Source organism: Tasmannia lanceolata, unplaced genomic scaffold (genome assembly GCF_043159265.1).
Source record: "Tasmannia lanceolata isolate RefF3 unplaced genomic scaffold, GAP_Taslan_0.1 ptg000037l, whole genome shotgun sequence".
Lineage (NCBI taxonomy): Eukaryota > Viridiplantae > Streptophyta > Magnoliopsida > Canellales > Winteraceae > Tasmannia > Tasmannia lanceolata.
In genome coordinates this window covers 55,953,129-55,963,260 of record NW_027518714.1, presented here as the reverse complement: position 1 = coordinate 55,963,260, position 10,132 = coordinate 55,953,129, and positions in this window count along the sequence as shown.

Below are 10,132 nucleotides of genomic sequence, written 5' to 3'. Positions count from 1 at the left end.
TATCAGATACAAGTCAACAGGGTCAATTGTTTAACCATCTCTGACATAAGAAGGCCAACGTATCATCCCATTGGCGGGGGTACAGACACACCAACCATCATGAGCCAGACATGGGGGCATTATAAAAATGCGGACCTCATGAATTTTCTAAATCAATATACCCAAAGTAATAAAATCAGTTGTTCAAATAGTTGTTTCGAAGAATAATTTTATTGACGAATCTTTTCAAAATTTTGCATACGAAGATCGCTGAAGTTAGGCTAAATACTTACTATACAAGCACTCCCCAATCCTTTACGAACAGAATAATCAATCACCTGCGTAAAAGATCAAACGCAAAACAAAACATAACCTAAAATTATCTACGGAAAAATACGAAGTAATTTGGGGGTTTCAAAACTCCCAGAAGATCTAATAGAAAAAGGGCAAAGCTGGTTCGAGAAGAAAGCTAACGAAAACTTTCCAACGGAACCAATTTCATCACTTAAATTCTCTTAGAACCTTGTCAAATTTATGAAACAAAGAAAAACCCTATGATTTTCCATTTTTAAAACCCTAATAACTGAAAATTCTTATATTATATAATGGTAACCAACAATCCCAACATCACTCACCTCCAACGCCAAAAATCCTCGCTCAACGGAGTTTTTCCGGTGCTCGGCAACAATTTTCTGATGAAAACCCACTCTTCTTCTTCTTCTTCTCAACGTCAAACCCTAGCTTTTCTTTTTCTTTTTCGTTGTCAAAGAAACATGAAGCTTCTGATTTAAAACAAACGAAGCCAGGTGAAAGGACAAAAATACCATTTCTTAATAATTGAAAAGGAAAAAAAAACTTAGGGCATTTGGGGTATTTCATTCTTCCCTCCTTCAAAAAATTTTGTCCTCGAAATTTAAGATAAATCAATTAGTATACCTGAGTCATAAAAAAGATAAGGATATTTCTTTCTTGTCTCTTCCTCCAGCTCCCAAGTTACTTCTAGCTCAGAACTGCACTTTAACATATGGAATGGTGCGGCGACACAAAACTTGGTCCTTTGTATCCACTATGCGAAGAGGTAACTGCTCATATGACAAGTCTTCTTCAAGTGGTATCTCTTCTATCTCTATCACATGGCTCGGGTCAGCAATATATTTTCTCAGCATGGAGACGTGAAAAACATTATGGACAGCAGAGAGAGAAAGCGGTAAGACAAGTCTGTATGCCATCTTTCCTACTTTATCTAGAATCTCATAAGGGCTCACATACCGAGGACTGAGTTTTCCACAAATCCCAAATCGCATAACTCCTCTTGTTGGAGACACCCGAAGAAATACTTTATCACCAGGCTGAAACACTAATTCCCTTCTCCATACATCCGCATAGCTTTTCTGTCTGCTCTGGGCTACACGGAGTTGCTCATTAATTAACTGAACAGTCTCAATTGCTTCTTGTACTAAATCAGGACCAACTAATCTTCTTTCTCCCACATCATTCCAACATATGGGGGATCTGCATTCCATCCTCAGACAAACGGGCAGTCAGAAAGGACAATTCAAATTTTGGAGGATATGCTTCGAGTGTGTGTTATCGACTTTAATGGTTCTTGGGATCATCACCTATCCTTAGTCGAGTTTGCATACAATAATAGTTTCCAAGCTAGTATTCAGATGGCTCCATTTGAAGCCTTGTATCGGAGAGTGCTTGTATAGTAAGTATTTAGCCAAACTTGAGCGACCTTCGTATGCAAAATTTTGAAAAGATTTGTCAACAAAATTATTCTTCGAAACAACTATTTGAACAGCTGATTTTGTTACTTTGGGTATATTGATTTAGAAAATTCATGAGGTCCGCATTTTTATAATTCCCTCATATCTGGCTTATGATGGTTGGTGTGTATATACCCTCGCCAATGGGATGATACGTTGGCCCTCTTATGTCAAAGGAGGTTAAACAATTGACCATGTCGACTTGTATCTGATATCTACTTCTTTTGCAGTTCTGTTTCCGCCTCCTAGCACATGAGCATCGTTTTGTTACTATGCATTTTCTAATACGCACTGTTATTCTGATTCTGATTTTGCATTTCTCTTTATATAGACTCAGTAAATTCCGAAATATGATTTTGCTTTGTTTTCAGCATACTTAAGTTTAGTTTTAGTTGAGCTATATTACTTGCTGGCTTTCGAGCTCACTGTGGATTATAACATTTTAGGTTCCAATGATAGTCGTGACGGGCGATCCACCCAGTGCTTGCGGGATTTTCTGGACTAGGACTATATGTGAGCTTTTGCTTTTGTTGTTTTGGGGTTTTTGAGGAAATGTGTAGATATAGTTAAGCTAGTATGGTGTGTATGGTTTCGAAGTTTGTAAATAAGAATGTTGGTGGTTGTTTGTATACAATGATATCGAAGTTTTAGTTACTCTGAATACTACCCAAGTAAATTGTGAATGTCTTTGGTGTTATATTGATGTTGTATAAGAAAGCCTTGCGTGCCTGTGAGGTTTTATTTTGCAGGTACGCGGCGTCTGTCGTGCCTTCGGTTCGGGGGCGTGACAGAAAAATGGTATCAAAGCTGGTTCGAGAAGAAAGCTAACGAAAACTTTCCAACGGAACCGATTTCATCGCTTAAATTCTCTTAGAACCAAGGTTTAAAATTTCGGTTTCGGTAACCGTTTCGGACCCCACCAAAAACCGAAATTTCGGTCCGAAATTTGGTAATTTGGTTTCAAATTCCGGACCCAAATTTCGAAATTTCAGACCGAAACACCTTTTTTTTTTAATAAATAATGTCATTAAACCGAAATTTCGGTCCGAAATTTGGTAAAGGGCGAAAAATGGAATTTCGGAAAATTCCGGTTTCGGTCCCCACCGGTATCCGAAATTTCGGATTTCGGTTGAAATTTTAAACCATGCTTAGAACCTTGTCAAATTTATGAAACAAAGAAAAACCCTATGATTTTCCATTTTTAAAACCCTAATAACTGAAAATTCCTATATTATATAACGGTAACCAACAATCCCAACATCACTCACCTCCAACGCCAAAAATCCGCGCTCAACGGAGTTTTTCCGGTGCTAGGCAACAATTTTTCCGATGAAAACCCACTCTTCTTCTTCTTCTCAACGTCAAACCCTAGCTTCTCTTTTTCTTTTTTGTTAAAACACTCTCAGCTTTTGTCAAAGAAACATGAAGCTTCTGATTTAAAACAAACGAAGCCAGGTGAAAGGACAAAAATTCCCTTTCTTAATAATTGAAAAGGAAATAAAAACTTAGGGCATGTGGGGTATTTCAGAGAGACCATGGAAACTCTTGATCGTTAGCATGGACTGCTTTGCTTGGGATAATTTAGGATGGCCAACCTTATAAGGGCAGCACAGCTGTGGTGGATCGGCACAAATCTATCCAACCACGTTGAACAGGAATTGCTTATAACTGTTTCAGTAAGTGCAACCAATATGGGATGGATTGCTATCTTATCTAAAGGCGGGATCTGGTAATGAGAAATTGTGTTGGACAGCAATCCTTGGGCTAATCTGGGTTGTTACTGCCTGGGTAACAGACTACAGGGAGCTGAGGAATTCTGTGTTTAGAGGTTGGTTTCTATTGAAATGTAACCAGAAAGGGTTGGAGATGTGTCGGGTGAGTGGAGGCAGATTGTTGAGATTGTTAGCAGTTTGTATGTAATGGGTGAGGGTTGGAGGGCGTTCTGAGTCTTCGCTGTATGAGTTTTTGTACTGGTGGGATGCTTGGTACCCTTTGATAAAAAGAAGAAGGAAATGTTCAGTTTCCAAAAAGTTAGAATGGCCACAAACAATCTTTATAATCAATTCAAGACAACCTTGAACATACTAAAATAGACAATTAGGACATGAGTGGAAAAAGTTATGTCATTTAGAAGCCTAGGTTGGGATAAATAGAAGGCAAAATCAACCAGCCCATTCATTGGTGATAAAACCATCAAGGGCAAAAGATGTTCTTGTAAATTAGTTCCAAATGCAAAACTGGTACCTGTGGTAAAGGCCAAGTTCTCATAGTAGCTAGATGATTTCTCTGAGTTGATAGAAACGATGAATAAAAACTTGTATCTAGCAATAGTTCTATGAAGAAGGCAGAGCTATCACTGATAAAGCAGTTCAGTTTTCTAATGAATGAATGTTCTATAAATGAAGCAATTAATGATGCAGAACCTCTTAATAGTGTAATATATGGGCATAGTTACTGGAAACGCCTTTGTGCGTGTGAACGCGTGCGTGGGGGCAGGGCATATTTCAAAAAAACATTTTGGCAACGTGGAAAAAAAATGGGGGACCGTTTCTGAAACGCATGGGAAACGTATGAGAAACTTATGGGAAACACTTGGAAAACATACGTGAAACAAATAGGAAACGTATGTGAAACTTGTGGCAAATGTGTGTAAAATGTATAGGAAACATTTTGCAGAAATCACAAAAAAAAAAAAAAAATAACAAAATCAAAATGGGAACACATATTGAAAAGGAAAACAATAGTACATTTAGTAATAAAATAGAAATAAGTACACAAGTTTGCTAAAAAATTAAAACACGTAAGGAACATGCATAAATCATCAATCTGTGCCTCTAATTTAAACAAAAACTATCATTAAAAAACAATTAAATAAGAACCATGAAAAAAGTTTGGTGCATTTCTCTCATGTTTCCCCCGTGTTACACATGTGCTTCCCTTGATGTTTCTCTATCATCAAGATGTAAGCAGCCTTACCCTTGCTTTGCAAAGGGGCTGTTTCCGTGACTTGAACCCGTGAACATCAGGTCACAATGGAGCAACCTCACAATGTTTTCTCAACAAAGATAAGTAATTATTTTAGCAAGCTAATCCTCCCAAATCTTCTTTCTCAAGGACTTTGATTTCAAATATTTAAATCACATAGCAATGGACTAAGGAGGTTGTTGCCAACTTCATCAGCCGTACGACTATTGTAAGCAACCATCTGACATCGTCAGATTGAAGTCCACCATTTCCATTTGGAATCTCAATTTGCAGTTAATTCTAGTATATTATGATAACCCTTTGGAGCTTTAAAATGGGGATTTTGAAGTCCCTAAGAGGTCCAGAGAGGAAAATCTGAATTTTCTATTTTGATGAAAATCCTATGAATCTCCTCTCGAAGGATCTTTTGTAACTGAAGATTGATTGCTTATATTTTAGGAATTCAAATGAAATGTTTTTGGCTTGATTTTTTTAGATATGAGGGGTTTATGATCGCATTTCGGGCATATTTTAGTATTTTAAAGCTCAAATCAAGTTTTCTTTTGCCGCCCTTTATGACTTAATACTAATAGTCTTGTATGTTTGATTTCAAGTGCTCCATGATGATTTGATAACGATGCATACTTCTTTTATATGAATCATTTGTGGAATTATTTTGAACTTATGAATTGTGCTAGTAATATTTCCTTCTTTTTTGCATCTATTTTTTGAGTGGCTGGGGACTGGAGGGATTCAAATCAAGTGGTTGCAATGTTTTTTCTTGGTGAACTACTTTTTGTCCATAGTAATCAGAACTTTATTTCATCAGCAAAATTCACAATACAGCAGAGAAAAGTAAAGGGATGAGTTGTCCCTGCAAATATTACAAAAGCAAGCCAGAAACATAAAATATAAGATGCCAAATTTTCAACCCTGCTGAAAAAATGACATCACGACGCCAATCGTACGGTTCTTCAAGAACTCAGAACTCCCTCCTTTCTTTAGGTACAAATTACTCTAAACTGGGATTCCATCACCTACTACAAACTCTTCACGCTCTAATCCTTCCAAACAAGTTTTCAACCCTGAATGCCCTCCTTTCTTAAGGTACAAATTTATCTAATGTGGGATTGCATAACCTGCTACAAACTCTTCACGCTCTACTCCTTCCTTTGCCAACATGTCTGGCATCTCATTAGTGGATCTAGATTTGTGCCGAAATGATGGGGTGAATCCTATCACGCAAATGTAGTATCTTGATGATAATACCCTTTTACCTCCAAGGTCCAGGTGAGATTCTCTGTGCCCATGAGAGGACATGTGTAGAACCACCTTCAATAAATAGATTTTCATGCATTATAGATCCAAAATTCTAGAGTCCACAAAGAACAATTACCTCTGCTTCATTTGGATTGCATTCACTGGCAGGACCAAAAAATGGCTTCAACATAATGCCACAAAAGTCTTGGAATACACACCCAGTCAGGCTCATCCTACCGTCAATAATCAATTTTGGACTCAGAATCAATTCTCAAAATTCAAAAGAGAGTCTTAATATTTCTGGGGTTGGGAGTGTGGGCATTGCCTTATTATTCCTCGCACAATGGATTAAGCCCGTGGGCCTATGGTGATCATTGAAGATTCTATTATACCATTCCTTCCAAATGTGAAAAACCAATAGATCTGAAATATAGAGCCAAAAAAAAAAAAAAAATGTTTACTATGCTACTGAAGAGTCCCCCGCCCCAAACAATGATAACTTTCTCAATTGAAATCGTGAACACCCATGATACGCCAAAACATTCAATAAAAGAGCACCATAGTCTACGAGATAGGTGGCAATGAAGCATAATGTGTTATAGTGTTTATCTTCCTCTGCCATTATACATAATGCACACCTACTTGCTAATCAAATCTCTTCCTCTTCAATTCTTTCACAAGTTTTGACCTTCCACCTGCATCCAACATGCTTTGAAAGGACCGGACAAAGAAGACACGGTGAATGTGGCAAGGAGACGAAACATTTTGTTTCATTTTGGAAAACAGAACAAAAGCAAAAATGAAAACTTGGTTTTAAAATCAGGTTTGATCTAGTGTGTTTCGTCATGTTTTGTTCCATTTTTTTCTGCTTCGATTGAAGACAATATACCAGATTCTCGACAAAATCGCATGACAAATCTGCAAAAATCCCAGATTTGTAATTTTTTGGCATATTTTTATTTTTCCATTTTAACCTCATTTGGTGACTCTTTTATGACTTTTTGGAAGGCATTTTATATTTTTTAACCCTCCAGAACAAATGGGAGGGTTAAAACACATCAAAACCCTCATTTCTATACTATTGCAAAAGCCATATCTTTCCTAAAATCGTACCAAATCTTGAAGGCAAGGCTTTTTCCACATTTCCCCCAAACCCTATCTTAAAAATAAAAAAACAACCGGCTGTAGCATCTTTTTCGGAATAGAATACTTGAAATTCCTCCTAAGACCAACATCCTATATACAAGGTTTCAAGTTTCAATTTCGGTATGTATGGAAGAAATAGAAACATGTTTCAGCGGAAATCTTGTAAAATCACAGAAAAGTATGAAAACATATGCAAATAGTGGACATTTATGGTGAAACTTCAGGAATTGCTAGGATAAGTACAAATACTCTCATAAACCATCACATAAAAAAAAACACTACCCATAAGGGTTTAGCAACGTCAAACACCTAGTGACATGTGCTTATAATTATATAACATTTACCCGTACAATAAGCTACTAATACACTTAAGGTTTTGGTTTCGGTATGCGTTCTGATTTTGGTACGTGTTTCGGTGGAAATTTAAAATCATGCCTATACACTTCAGGTTTTTTATTTCAGTATCGTTTTCTGTGGAAATTTAAAATCATGCCTATAAAATCGACATATCCTCCACTCAAAATTATCACAAACTCTCACCCCTCTATGGCTAATAGGTATAGATCCGGGAATGCATGGAATAAAGTTGTAAATCTTCTACCCATAAATCCTCCCAAAACTGAGTTATCTCCCCCTTCCCACGCTATATCTAACTGTAGACTCATATAAAGATCTAGATGACTAGATCTATAAATTAATCGGCATGCACACGAACCTTTCCCTAGTGGTGGATTCCTACACTCCCAATCCCCCCATCCCTTACCATATTTTTTCCCAATTATTTTTTGCCATAAGGCCTCTTTTTCTTCTTCATACTTACATAGCAATTTTTCCAACAATGTATTGTTCTTTAGTCTAAGATTCGTAGTTCTGAGCCTGCCTTATTTCTTTGGTTTTCACACTCACTTCCACTTCATGAGATGTTTGGTTCTTTTGTTTGCTTTCTATCCCATAGAAAGTTTACGCTGGAGCTTCTCAATTATATTCGTTATCTTTGATGGTAGTAACTTCTCAATTATATTCGTTATCTAATAGAGACACGCAATATATGTAACGCCGCTTTAATTATTGTGGTTCTTCCTCCAAGAGATAAATATCATTTTTTCCAAGAGGCCAAAACAGAACCCAAGCTCTGTTTCATAACAGTACAGAAATTAATGAATGATACGTGATACACGCAGGGAAGAGAAATAGAGACTAGCACACATATAGAAAGGAACCTCGGTAACAGGGCCACACCACATCACTTTCCTTGCAACCTTTTCTTAATAAAAGAAGAGAGAAAGACTGAAAATGATGGCGGAAATGTGTAAAAAAATAAGGTTACAGATCAAAATGCCACCAATGGCATACCAAAGTGTCCAAAAATAAAAAAGCACAAGGCTAGCTATGTTTCTCTCTTTCATATGTCCGATTTCCTATAAATTACCACTGGATTTACAAAAAGAGATCCTACTAATAAACCATGGGACATAACTCTTGGTGCCTTTTCATGAACACTGACCAAACTTTTCATCATTTCCTTAAATCCCAAGACCCATTTAAGTAGAAGAACAAACAGATACAACATTCACATCAAAACCAAATCTGGGCATTTCGATAGCGACTTGTTTTATAAGGTTTGGGAAATTGTGGGACAACCTTGCAAAACCCTAAAGCACTAGCCTCCTTCTAGATTTTCAGCAATTGGGTCAATGAATTCGGTCTCAGTAGGGTGACATGTCAATGAATCAAACATACATTTTTCTTCAGATTCAACCACTTTAGATAAATGGGGATCACAAAATCATACATCACAAGCAAGATTCACATAACAAAATAAAGAAAAGACATAACAATGTCTTGATTAACTGTATTCCATTCTTCTTAAAATAAAATATAAAAACCAGAGATGTGCATTTGGATTTGCAACCCTAGGCTGAAGTTTGTTAAGAGATTGTAGATGGTTTCATTGTGGATGAAAATACAACAAGTTAAAGGCAATAAATGAGGAATATGGAATTCCAAATATGAGAGGATTAAACCTGTGATATGGGGCTTCAGAAGGCTTCCTTGTGAACTGAAGTTTTGACTCTGTGTTTGGTTCGAGAGAGAGATGAAAACGTGAGGTAGGGCTTGAGGTCCGAAAATTTAAGAAGAATATATAATCTCGTATAGCATCGGTGGCTGTACCATTCCAACCCGTATTTTTCAAAAAGTACGGTATGGCCCACTCCATAAGATGATATAAACCGTCCATTTGTTTGGCAAAAACGTAAATAGGTTGTGCCCCAAAAATCATTTCCATTGGATGATCCTAACCCTTTGATCTATAGACGGACCGCACATTATGAAAACTTCAATAGATCGAAGGGTTAGAACCATCCTATGGACATGATTTTGGGGGCACAACCTATTTACATTGTGGCCTGACAAAAGGACGGTTTGGATCATCCTATGGAGACGGCCTACCGTACTTTATGAAAAATATGTGTTTGTACAATCACCCATCATATAATTTCTCTAATTACCTAAGGCCACGTTTGGATACCCACAAGATTTAGATTTGGGTTTCTCACATTTGCAGTTGAGATTTGGAATTGGATCATTTCAGCTACAACAATGAAAAAAATGGATTTTTAAATCTGTTCTGCAAGACATTATTTTGAGATCAAAATTTCTGACAATTACCTTCACCCTCGCTGCTTCTCGACCTTGTCGTTGCCTCTCTCTCTCTCAACGTGAGCATCAAGTTGACTGTATTTTGTACCCAAATCCAAATACAATAGCATGAGGTATTCAAAAGTGGCCTAAATGTATTTTTTGAAATAATGACGAACTGCATTCTTCTGTTTTTCCTAATCTTTTGGAATATAGAGTTCTGGAAGAGTCATGTATATATTTCAAGAAGATTGCCATATAAAATATGTTCTTAACATCCATTTGATACAAAGGCCATTGGCGCGTAGAAGCATTGGTAACAAGAGTACGAGCAACAATTGTCATTTTTGCCACTAGGGAAAACAATGCTTCAT